The following is a 13,665-nucleotide window of genomic DNA, read 5'->3' as shown; positions in this document are numbered from 1 at the left end:
ATTTCAGCTTTGCTAAAATCTCCAATTAATTCCAATGATTATTTGTTCACTTAAAATTTGGGGCTATGTAGACAATTAGAGTATCTGAAATTAATGACAGTATTGTTTATTCCTTTATAATTCTATACATTTAATTAATTTTTATATGATTGTTATATAGTATATTTTACTATTGAGGAACTGCCAAACTGTTGTCTTTTCACTTTCTTTGCAATGGCTTTGATTCACAAAAGTTGATAAAATCCAATTTATTTATTTTTTATTTTGTTGCTCAAGCCCTTTTATTGGGGGGGGGGGCTTCAGTGATGTGCGAGGCCATTCTTTCCTATTTTAAGATGACAGGACTTGTCATCCAGAATTCAGTTGATACTTCTACTATAAACCCTCAGCTCAGTGTCCCATGTTGATGAACTCCACCAAAGCTCATGAGAAGGAGGAGGTAAGGACAGCTTTGTGAAAGGGAATTGACAAGAGAAAGAGAGAGAAGTAAGGTACTCAGAGGAAAGAAGAGGAACTCAGTCTTAGTCTTGTTAAATTAGGCAAAAATAAATGTGGAATATGTTTGACCACTCTTATGTGCTCAAACAGAACATCCAAATCAAGCCATCCAATAAAAATAGAGAGTACTCATTGTGTATGTAACACTGCTTTAACATCAAATAGAAGAGAGGCATTTACCATCGACGGTTTGGAGCCTGGTCTTATAATTGATTTGCTGAGTAACTCAGACAGTCATATCTGCTCCCCATACCGATGGACCCTTATGTGTAATGAATTTAACACATTGGTTGTTTACTGGTTTGTACACATACATTATCTCTGATTTTCAAGAAAATTCTGTGAGGAAGGCTTTTCTGTGATGTAGGCAGTTTCTAAATTGGTCCCTAAAGATGTCCCACCTCAAATCTCAAGAACCTGTCAATATGATGAGCTATCACACCTGTGATTATGTTATATGGCAGGGTTGACCTTGAGAAGGGACGTGATATTACTTAATCACATGACCTTAAAAGCTTTCTCACCCTGAAAGCAGAAGAAAGCCGAGATCTTTGAAGTGTGACAAAGAACGACATGTAGCTCCTGGGAGGGGCCACTAGAGAGGAATGTAGGTCACCTAAGGAGATATGAAAGGCCCCAGGCTGACAGCCAGCCAGGAAACGAGGACCTCAGCCCTATGTTGCAAGTAACTGAATTCCTCCAATAACAGGAATCATCTTAGAAGGTCCCGAGTTCCATGTGAGAATACCGTCAATGAACCTTGTCTTCAACCAAATGAGATTCTGAGCAGAGAACTTAGTTACTCAATCAGGGACTTCTAACCTACAGAGCTGTGAGATAATAAATACATGTTGTTGAAATGCTCCAGATTTGTGATCATTTGTAATGAACCAGTTATGTATATGTATTGTTATATAGAATGAATATCGCATTTGTATGCTCCTTGAACTGAGGCTCAAATAAGTAAATTGGCTAAAGCCATCTTGTCAATAGGAGGGAAAGGCAGGATTTTACTTACTCCTGGCTTCAGAACCAGTCCACCTGCCCTTGCTGTCTCACAGCCTTGGATGGGGAGCATACAGACCTGCCCACGCCACTGCTAAGTACTTTGTTAACCAATCAAGAGCCACAGGGTGGAAAAGGTATACACTCTCTCTGACTCAGGAAAGGATGACTCAGATTCATGCTTATTTTTAGAAACCAACATGAAACTACTGGATGAACAATAGCTTGGGTTTCTGCAATGATCTTGATCCTTGGGAGTGGCCATCAAGTATCTGCCCTGTTGAGATGTATTAGCTGGTCTTCTTTTTCAGCTACAAGCAGTAGGTGACTGATTTCCAAACAAGCGAAGCTGAATAGATTTATACAGATTAACTAGAGTATAGCAAAAAGCAATTGCAGGAAGATAAAGCAAATCCTGTGGCTCTTGTTAATATGCTGAAACACACATGGGCACACTCAATAAACCCCTCTCTCCAAGGCCTAGCTTTGTAAATATTAGACTTCAAAAATACATGCCAGTTTCAAAAGGAGTTTTTAAGAGCATTTACCATCAGGATCTGGCCTAGCTCCCTATCTGACTTTTCTTTCTCCTTTCTGGCTCATTTCACTCCAACTACAGTCTCTGGTCTCTCCCTTCTGTATGCAATCCCTATCCTGCCTTGGCACGTCAGCACTTCTGGTTACCCTGCATGGAATATTCTTCTTGTTTCTGTTCTTAATCCACTTGGTTCTTTGCTCAAGTGGCATCTTACCTGAGTGTCTTTCCCTGATCATCGTAATTGAAACAGCAGGTTCCCCCCATCACTATTTCCTTATCCTGCTTTATTTTTCTTCATAGCACTTTTACCACCTGATGAGCCTTTTACCTAAAAATGCTTATTTATTTGTTTATTTTCTGTTTACGACATTAGAATATAAGTTCTTATGAGGGCAGAGAGGGTTGTCTGTTGTATTCATCACTGTATCCCTTGGGTCCAGAAAAATTCCTGTTACATAGTAGGGGTTCAAATATTTGTTGAATAAATTAATGGATTGGGAACAAAAGCGTCACATCTGTTTAAATAATCTGTCATTCATGAGGCATTCTGAAATTTAATCTTTTTTTCTTTTAATTTTTACTAGTTGGTTTGGTATGGAAAAAAAGTTACTTGATTGCATGGTTGTACAAAGCCCAGAATAAAAAAGACTAAAAACTAGAGGAAGTATGATGTAAAAATGAAATATTTCCCTTGACTTTCAATATAATGTGACCTTGAAGAAGTTATTTATGTCTCTGACCTTGAAGAAGTTATTTATGTCCTGTCTTTTAAATGGAGATAATGATCAGGCCCTGTTTGAAGGATCTAGATTAGATGAGGTCTGGATATTTCTTCCTAAGCCAAAATCCTTTTAAATTAGAACTCAGAGAATCAGAAAATATTGATTTTAGTCCTGCCTGTGTTAAATGTAAACTGGATATGTAACTTAGGGCAAATCCCTTAAACTCTCTGGGGCCTCCAGAGAAACCTAAATTTCTTTGCGATACCTTTGAGGTTGGACTCAGTCACTGGCCCAGAGGGGAGTGGGAGGAGTGGGGAGCTGGGTCTATCAGATATCTGGAGTTTGTGAGACCTTACTCTCTATCTTGGCTGAGCCCAGGTAGACCAGTTGTCTGGCAGGGGTGAGGTTCAAAATTGAAAAGTTGATTCTGTAAATATTTTTTGAAATCTCACTGTGCCAGTTTGAAATGATGTATGTACCTGGAAAAGCCATGTTTTAATCCTAATTCCATTTTATAGAGGCAGCCATTTCTTCTAATCCTTATTCAGCACTGTATGTTTGAAACTTTAATTAGATCATCTCCCTGGAGATGTGACTCAATCAAAAGTGGTTGTTAAACTGGATTAGGTAGAGATGTGTCTCCACCCATTCCAGGTGGGGCTTGGTTAAGTTTACTGGAATTCTATAAAAGAGAAAATATCTTGGAAAATAAAGAAGATTCTGAGAGAGCAGAGAATGATACAGTCACAAGAAAAGCAGGGAGTCCACTAGCCAGCAACCTTTGGAGATGAAGAAGGAAAATGTCTCCCAGGGAGCTTCATGAAACAGGAAGCCAGGAGAGAAAGCTAGCAGATGACACCGTGTTTGCCAAGTGCCTTCTCACTTGAGAGAGAAACCTGAACTTAATAAGCATTCTTGAACCAAGGTATCTTTCCCTAGATTCCTTAGATTGGACATTTCTATAGACTTGATTTTAATCGGGACATTTTCTCGGCCTTAGAACTGTAAACTTGCAACTTACTAAATTCCCCTTTTCTAAAAGCTGTTCCATTTCTAGTATATTGCATTCCAGCAGCTAACAAACTAGAATGCTTATTATGTGCAATACACTGGGGACCATAGTGAATGCAGCAGACAAGGTCCCTGTGCTTTTATGTTCTAGTGGTAGGAAAACAGGTAATAGGAAAATAACTTAAGACTATGAGAAGTGTCAAGAAGATAATACCAGGATGCAATAATAAAGAATAGCAGATAGAAACTATTGAGTTATCTGATTCAGGAAGACATTTCTGGAGCACTTAAACTGAGCTTGAAAGGATGAGAAAAATCCCAGCCATGGGAAGAGCATTCCAGGCAGAGGAAAACAACCGTTTCCCTTTACAACCATTAAGGAAGACCTTGAGGCTGGAAAGAGTCAGGAAGTTCTAGGACAATGTGTGCTGGGGATATAGTGTATGAAGCAAGAGAAGAGGCTGTGAGGCAAATAGGAGTCACTTCATTTAAAAGAGGTCTTAGAGGCCATGATGGGGGTGACAACCATCTGGGTTTACCTAGGACTGAGGAGTTTCCTAGCATATGGAACTTTCAGTGCTACAACCAAGAAAGTCCTGGGAAAAATGGGATGAACTGGTCACCTAAAAATGGGATGAATTGGTGAGAGGCTGGGATTTACTCTGTCTGAATAGACAGTCATTAGAGGGTTTTAAGCAGGGAAATGACATGTGATTTCTATTTTCAAAGGTCACGCTAGCTTTTGTGTGGCAAATGCATTGGAAAGGAGCAAGATGGAAAAGGGGGAGGCAATCCTCCATGTAAAAGAGGATGGTGGATTGAAATGGAGTAATGATTTTGAAGATGGAGAGATGTGGATGGATACAAGATACAATTTGGTGGTAGAATGGGAAGGACTTTACCAGTTAGAATGTAACTGATAAAGGAGAGGGAGCTAAGGATAACTCCCGAGCTTCTGGCTTTAGTAACTAGGTAAATGGTTTGCCAAAAGAGGGAAGTCTGGGGAGGACTAGGTCTGGAAGCCATGGGTAGGCAGGGTAGAGGTATCTAGAATTCCATTTTGGTCATGCAAAACTCCCTTCTACCCTATAATTCCTGAAATCTTGTGACTTTGTGCGTCACCATCATACTATAAATTAGAAAAAAAGGTAACACTCAGAGTGAAGACAATATTATTGTTAATGTTCAAAGTATTTTGTAAGCAGTGGCTAATTAGTTCTCATCACAGTTGTTCTGAGTTGTTAATTACCTGAACCCTATTTTACAGGTCCTGGAAAAGAGCTAGTATCAGTAATCCGCCTAAGGCTAGAGTAAATTATAACTAACAACAGCACCAATTAATTCCTGGTAGTCCTATGTTCTGCCAATCTTTTGAAAGAATAACTCTTTTGGCTGGGATAAGTAAATTTAGTGGTATTTTAGAAGAGTAAGGCATGGTCTTTGAGATCATGTCCTGGCTTTGCCCCTTGTTACTAGTGTGGCTTGGACCCATATAATAAAATAATATTTCTGAACCTCAGTTTCCTTAACCATGAAATATCTATTTTACAGAGTTAAATGCTGAACATGTTACTACTTCATGTGGTAACCTCTTCCTTAGAAACGACTTCTCCCAGATAAAAAGCTGTTATCCTATCAGAAAGACTTTCTCTGATTACCCTATAGTAGATTAACAGTAACCCCATTCAAAGGCACTCTCCACCCTTCTTTAGACTTGTTTGAGTTCTCTGTTAGCACTTATCACCACTTGAACAGTTATGTGTTCATCTCCATAAGACCAAGGATTTTGCTCCCTGCTGTATCTCCAAGGTCTAGAATGGTGTCTGACAAAGGGAGTACTCAATGCATATTCATTGAATGAATAAATAAATTTATTTATATAAAATATTTAGTACAATATCTGTACTTGGTAGGAACTCAATACTTGTTAGCCATTACTATATCAGCCAAGGAATTGGGAGAGATCCTCAAATTTTATATATTCCTTATCTAAGAAACTATTCTAACATCATTTCCTTATACATTTATATTAAAAACAAATATTTAATTCATACCCACTACAATGGCTAATACTTTAAAAATAGGAAGTAACAAGTACTAATAAGGATTTGGGGAAATAGAAACATCTGTACATTGGGGGAATGTAAAGTGGTGCGGCCACTGTGGAAAAGAGTTTGATGATTCCTCAGAAATTTTAGTATAAAATTACATGGCTCTACCAGCAGCACCCAGTGACGGGATGTCCCACAGGAAATTCTTCACTCCCAGACATGGGTCCCTGAGCTTCTTGCCTTGGAAACACAGCAGCCAGCACCTTGGGAAGGTGAAAAACTTCCCCAAGGATGACTCTTCCAAACCTGACCACCTCACCACCTTCCTGGGCTACAAGACCATCATGAGCCATATCGTATGAGAAATCGATAGGGTGGGATCCAAGGTAAATATGAAGGAGGTTGTGGAGACAGTGACCATCATGGAGACTTCACCCATGGTGGTCGTAGGCATTGTGGACCATGCAGAAACCCCTCGCGGCCTCTGTACTTCAAGACCATCTTTGCTGAGCATATCAGTGATGAGTGTAGAAGGTGTTTCTACAAGAACTGACATGAATCTAAGAAGAAGGCATTCACCAAGTACTGCAAGAAGTGGTAGGATGATGGACTGCAAGAAACAGCTGGAGAAGGACTTCAGCAGCATAAAGAAGTACTGCCTTGTCATCCATGTCATCACACACACCCAGATATACCTGCTTTCTCTGTGCCAGAAGAAGGCCTACATGGTGGAGATCCAGCTAAATGAAAGCACTTTGGCTGAGAAACTGGACTGGGCCCATGAAAAGCTGGAGCAGTAGGTGCCTGTGAGCCAAGAGTTTGGACAAGATGAAGTAATCAATGTTATTGGGGTGACCAAGGGCAAGGGCTACAAAGGTGTCACCAGCTGCTGGCACACCAAGAAGCTGCCTTACAAGACCCACTGAGGAATGTGCAAGGTTGCCTGTATGGCATCCTGCTCATTTGACCTTTTCTGTGGCTCACACTGGACAGAAAGGCTAATACCACTACACTGAGGTCAACAAGGAGATCTACAAGATTGCCTAGGGCTACCTCATCAAGGGCAGCACACTGATCAAAAATAACACCTCCACCGATTAGGACCTGTCTAATAAGAGCATCAACCCTCTGGGTGATTTTGTTCATTATGGTGAGATGACCAGTGACTTTGTCATGCTGAAAGTCTGTGTGGTGGGAACCAAGAAGTGGGTACTCACCCTCCTCAAGTCCTTACTGGTCCAGACCAAACACTGGGCCCTGGAAAAGATTGACCTCAAGTTCATCAACACTTCCAGACCATGGAGGAGAAGAGGGCAGTCATGGAACCACTTAAGAAAGACAGAATTGCAAAGGAAGAAGAAGCTTAATGTTAGGACCAGATTGCGCAATTGCTGGGATCTCAATAAGAAAAGACTTAAGAACAACAACAAAATTACTATATATCCAGCAATCCTACTACTAGGTATACATCCAAAAGAATTGAAAGCAGGGACTCAAGTAGATATTTATACACCGATATTCATAGCAGCATGATTCACAATTGTCAAAAGATGGAAGCAACCCAAGTGCCCATCACAGATGAATGGATAAATAAAATGTGGTATAAACATACAGCGGAATATTATTCAGGCATTAAAAGGAATGAAGTTCAGACAATATGCAGCAACATGGATGAACCTTGAAGAGCTCATAGAAGCCAGACACAAAATGGTAGATAGTGCATCATCTCACTTACAGGAAATAGCTAGAATATGCAGATTCATAGAGTCAGAAATTATAATAGAGGCTGCCAGGGGTGGGAATAGAAGTTGGGAATGGGGAGTTAATGCTTAATGGGTACAGAGTTTCTGTTTGGAGTGATGAAAAATTTCAGTAATGGATGGTGGTTATGGTAGCACAACATGATGAATATAATTAACACCACTGAATTGTATACATGAAAGTGGTAAAATGGGAACTTTTATGTTGCATATATGTTACCACAATAAAAATTGATAAAACACAGAAGAGCGATATCTCAAAGTATCAAAGCAATTTGGTTAAAAAAAGAAACTTAAAAGTATGCAATTTGCAGGAAAAATGTTTTCACATGGCTGTCCAGGATATGTTACTAAATGAGTTTTTAAATTATTATTTGTTGTAGTTGTATGCAGTTATTTTCCATTTGTCCCTGTACATCAACACTATCTAATACAAGTATTATGTGAGCCACATATGTAATTTAAAGTGTTTTCATAGCCACATTTAAAAAGTATGAGAAAACATGAAATTAATTTTAATAATATTATTTAATCCAATACTTTTTTCTTCTTTTTTGCATGGGCAGGCATCAGGAATCGAACCCAGGTCCAGGGTTGGGCACTCTATCTGCTCAGCCACAGTGGCCCGCCCCCCAATGCATTTTTTAAAACACACGAAACAAAGAAAGAAACAAATGAAAATCTTTGGCTATTCTTGAGGCTATTTACCCCGTAGTATACTGCACTTGATTCATGCACAGAATCTTCACTATTCCTTGGTGATTCTTATTATCACTTTGTGTATTATGACTTAATGTGGCTATGAAAACAAACCACTTAATGCACAAACTCACAAACAGTATGTTCATGAATGAACAAAATTGAAAGAAGGTTCAAAAGTATACTACTATCACTTAGTCAAGAATGGGAGTGTTCTTTTGTAAGTGAGTGTTTGATGCTTTGCCATCTCACATATCTCCCAAGGAAGAAATGGAAACCTTACAAACCTCTGTAAAAGTGCTCAACTTCAAGAATTAATTTTATTATAAAATATCCATTATTAATTTTTACAACCTAGTGAAATGGGTCTTACCATTCTAATTATTATCTTTCTTTTAACTTCATCTCCTTTAAGTTCTTGCTCAAGTGCCACCATATTGGTGAGGCCTATACTGACTGTTCTCTTGAACATTACAATGCCCGCCTGACAATCTCCAGAATTCCTGATTTCTTTTACTTTGCTCTATTTTTTAAAACCATACCATTTTTCACCTTAGAACTATTATATAATTAGATATTTCATATATTTATTGTCTGTCATCTACCAATTAAAATGTAAGCTCCATGAGGGCAGGTACTTTTATCATCCTTTGTTCACTGATTACACCATGAGATGACAGAACAGTCTGTCACCTCATAGATGAATGAAGGACACAAACTCCAAAACCTAAACAAAATGTGTAGTAGATGAAGGTAGGAAGAGGAGATGAAAACTGCTATCTGCGGTCTCAAATCATATCAGACTGATGTAGTAGCATAACCTCTGCTTGATACCAGTGTGACTTCTGATTATGACTTCTGTCAAGTTTGTCACTGTCTTCGGTTCCCTCCAATGCATCCTTTCTGTTTCTCCACTATACCTCCCAGCATCAGTCTCTACTTGTGATCACCAGCCTCCATCTCAATTATTTTCCTGATTTGCTGGTTTGAAGTTGCTATGTACCTCAGAAAAGGCCATGTTCTGTTTTTTTAAATATTTTTGTTGAGAAATCTTCACAGACATAACATTCCATACATGGTGTACAATCAGTGGCTCACAATATCGTCACATAGTTGTGTATTCATCACTATGATCATTTTTAAGAACATTTACATCACTCCAGAAAAAGAAATAAAAAGAAAAAAGAAAAAACTCATACATACCATACACCTTACCCCTCCCTTTCATTGACCACTGGTATTTACATCTACCCAATTTATTATACCCTTTGTCCCCCCATTATTTATTTATTTATTATCCATACTTTTTTTAACTTATCTGTTCGTACCCTGGGTAAAAGGAGCATCAGACACAAGGTTTTCACAATCACACAGTCAAATTGTAAAAGTTATATTGTTATACAACCATCTTTAAGAATCAAAGATACTGGAATGCAGCTCAAGAGTTTCAGATATTTCTCCCTAGCCACTCGAATACACCATAAACTATAAAGGAATAGCTATATAATGCATAAGAATAATGCCCAGGATAACCTCTCAGTTCTGTTTGAAATCTCTCAGCCACTGAAACTTTTTTGTCTCATTTTTTTTTTCTTTTTAAAAAATTCGGAACCCTTCACAAGTTTGCCTGTCATCCTTGTGCAGGGGCCATGCTAATCTCCTTTGTATCGTTCCGATTTTACTATATGTGCCGCCGAAGCAAGCACAGTCTCATTTTTTGAGATATATTTTGTCTCTTCCCCCTTTTGATCAAGAAGACTTTCTCTCAAGGGATTGAGAAAACCTTCTCGACCAAAAGGGGGAAGAGTGAAATGAGACAAAGTGTCAATGGCTGAGAGATTCCAAACAGAGTCGAGAGGTTATCCTGGAGGTTATTCTTACGCATTAAGTAGATATCGCCTTGTTATTCAAGATGTAGTGGAGAGGCTGGAGGGAATTGTTATTCAAGATGTAGTGGAGAGGCTGGAGGGAACTGCCTGAAAACGTAGAGCTGTGTTCCAGTAGCCATGTTTCTTGAGGATGATTGAATAATGATATAGCTTTTACAATGTGACTGTGTGATTGTGAAAACCTTGTGTCTGATGCTCCTTTTAGCTACCTTGTCAACAGACGAGTAGAACATATGGAATAAAAATAAATAATAGGGGGAACAAATGTTAAAATAAATTTAGTTTGAAATGCTTTTGAAAGTGAGAGGTAAGGGGTATGGTATGTATAATCTTTTTTTTTTTCTGTTTTCGTTTTATTTCTTTTCCTGTTGTCTTTTTATCTCTTTTTCTGAATTGATGCAAATGTTCTAAGAAATGATGAATATGCAAATAAGTGATGATATTGTGAATTACTGATTATATATGTTAATGTTTTAGTTCGTTTGTTAAATCTTTTTAATTAATAAATAAATTTTAAAAAAGAAATAGGATAGATAGACATTAAGTGAAAAAAATCACATGCAAAATTTTACTTACATTTCACATTATTGTAATATATATAAATATACACATATATACCCACACACAGTAAAAACTATAAGGAACTGATTTGTGTGACAGTTACACACATAGACATACACCTATAAAAATTCATCAAGCTATGTACTTAGGATATGTGCATTTTATTGCATTTAAGTTACACCATGATAAATTTTTTTAAACTGGAAAGAACTACATAAATGCATCAAAATGCTAACAGAGCTGGAGAAAATTACCTGAAACTGTTGAGCTGTGTTCCAGTAGCTGTGATTCTTGAAGACAACCGTATAACCAAAAAGCTTTTATAATGTGACTGTGTGATTGTGAAAACCTTGTGTCTGATACTCCTTTTATCCAGGGTATAGATGAGTAAAAAAATGTGTAAAAAATAAATGAATAATAGAGGATATAAGGGGTAAAATAAATTGGGTAGATGGAAATACTAGTAGCCAATGAGAGGGAAGAATAAGGGGTATGGGATATATAAGCTTTTCTTTTTTCTTTTTCTGGAGTGAGGAAAATGTTCTAAATTGATCATGATGATGAATATACAACTATGTGATGACACTGTGAGCCACTGATTGTACATCATGTATGGACGGCATGTGTGTGAAGGTTTGTCAATAAAAATATTTTTTAAAACAACCAATAAAAAAAAAGAAGACTTTCTCAATCCCTTGTATGCCAGGTCCCAGCTTATTTTGGGATTTCTGTCCCACATTGCCAGGGAGAGTTGCACCCCTGGGAGTCATGTTCCACGTAGGGGGATTGGGGGAGGACAGTGGTTAAACTTTTGAGTTGGCTTAGAGAGAGAGGCCACATCTAAGCAGCGAAACAGTTTCTCTGGGGGTGACTCTTGGGCCTAATATTAAGTAGGCTTAGCTTATCCTTTGCAGGAATAAGTTTCATAAGGGTGAACCCCAAGATTGAGGGCTCAGCCTATTGATTTGACTGTCCCCACTGCTTGCGAGAATATCAGAAATACTCCAAATGGGGTAATTGGATCTTTCCTCCTTTTTCCCCAGTTCCCCAAGGGGATTTTGCAAATACTTTCTAATTCATTGCCCAAATTGGTCTGGGATATATAGGGGTATAGGCCATGTTCTTTTAATCCATTCTTGTGGGTACAAACCTGTTGTGGGTGGGACCTTTTGGTCAGGTTGTTTTCAATTGAGATGTGTCCTACCCAATTCAAGATGAGTCTTAATACTTTTATTGGAGTCCTTTCTGAGAGATAAAGGACAGAAAAAGCTGAGAGAGCCTAAAAAGAAAAACAGACCAGCAGAGAAGGCCATTGGAACCAGGAGCTGAAAGCAATGAAACCCAGGAGTGAAGGACCAGCAGACACGAGCCATGTGCCTTGCTATGTGACAGAGGAACCTCAGATGCCAGTGCCCTTCCTTCAGAGAAGATATCCTCCCCTTAATGTCTTAACTAGACATTTTCATGGCTCAGAATTGTAATTTATAAACTAATAAATCTCCATAGTTAAAAGCCAGTCCGTTTCTGGCTTATTGCCTTTCAAGCAGCTTTAGCTAACTAAAACACCTGGTAACTGCCATTTCTTTACTAACTGTATCTCTTTCCCAACTTCCAAAGTTTCCACTTCTCCTCCCTCACAAAAATTAAAAGAATAAATGACTGATGAAACAACCAATTGACCAGTCAACTGACGTTTACTAAGTACCTGCTATACACCTGGCAGGTATAGTATATCTAGAGGTTGAGCCAGCACCTTTGGGTTTGGAGAGAATAGGTTGAAATCCTGGATTTGCCTCTTACTAGCTGGTTGACACAGGGCAGTCACTTAACCCCAGCTTCATCATCTGTCAAATAAGGATAATAATAGTATGTGCCTCGGAGACTGTTCTGAGAAACGGAATGAAATACTTGGAATATTGCCAAGCACATATGAAATGGTCTATAAATTTTAGCTATTATGATTACATTTCTTCTAGTGTTCTGTTGGGGAATAGACTACATGCACAAGACTTGCTCCTTTCTCCATAGAACTTCCCAACCCACAAAGTAATAAGAAAACATCTCAGGGCTGGTTATATGGTCTAATACTAGTTTGTATGTGGTTTAGACTGTCAAGAGATTAATGGTGTTGAAAGGAGTAAAAAGCAGAAAAATAAAAGAAAGTGACACACATGGATTTGTAATTTAAGAGGCAGAAAAATATGTTATTAGGTGTAGTTGTTTCCCAGGGCTGTTATACCAAAGTACCACGCACTGGGGGACTTAAGACAACAGAAATTTATTCTCTCACAGCTCTGGGGGCCAGAAGACTGAAATCAAGATGTGGCAGAGCTGTGCTTCCCTGGAAGCCTTCCAGCTTCTGGTGGTCCCAGGCACACCTCGGCTTGCGGCAGAATCACTCCAGTCTCTGCCACTGTCTTCACATGTCCTTCTTTGTGTTTACATCTCTGTATGTCCTCCCCTCTTCTAAGGGCACCAGTCACTGGATTTAGGATCCACCCTAGTCCAGCATGACCTCATCTTAATGTATTTGCAACAGCAAAGACCCTATTTCAAAATAAGGCCACGTTCACAGATTCTTGGGATTGGGACTTGAACATATCTATTTGGGAGAACAGAACTCATTTGTTTTATATGTTAAAAGTGTATTTAAAATATTTATTTTAAATATACATTGCATTTGTTTTATATGTTAAACATGTATTAAATATATATATTGGTGACACTAAGACCCAGAGTAGGAGCTCTATAGGTCTGAAAGTCAGCATTGTCCCATACAATAACAGTTAAAGAAACCGAAAAAGAGATCAGGCTTCAATTACAGATGGGAATGAAGCTGATCTGGTTAGGACTAAGGTAAACCAGAATATAGGGGTAAGGAAGACAATAGCTATATTTTAGAACCTCATCTATTCTTTGAGACCAAAGGAA

The 13,665-nt window shown here is 38.5% G+C and overlaps 1 long non-coding RNA gene, 1 other non-coding gene and 1 pseudogene across 6 annotated transcripts in view; 1 reads left to right on the top strand and 2 right to left on the bottom strand.

Annotated features, from left to right (window-relative positions):
- The window catches only part of LOC143663174 (uncharacterized), a 169,759-nt gene that overhangs the window by 135,396 nt on the left and 20,698 nt on the right, over positions 1 to 13,665 (bottom strand). The window lies entirely within an intron of this gene.
- Positions 6,014 to 7,192, top strand: LOC143663173 (large ribosomal subunit protein uL3 pseudogene; annotated as a pseudogene).
- Positions 9,884 to 9,990, bottom strand: LOC143663803 (U6 spliceosomal RNA). Its single transcript, XR_013166184.1, has one exon. It is a non-coding gene; the product is annotated as a U6 spliceosomal RNA (small nuclear RNA).

This window comes from Tamandua tetradactyla, chromosome 19, assembly GCF_023851605.1.
Source record: "Tamandua tetradactyla isolate mTamTet1 chromosome 19, mTamTet1.pri, whole genome shotgun sequence".
Classification (NCBI taxonomy): Eukaryota; Metazoa; Chordata; class Mammalia; order Pilosa; family Myrmecophagidae; genus Tamandua; species Tamandua tetradactyla.
Note: the sequence above shows the minus strand (reverse complement) of the source record. Positions and strands in the feature narration are given on the sequence as shown.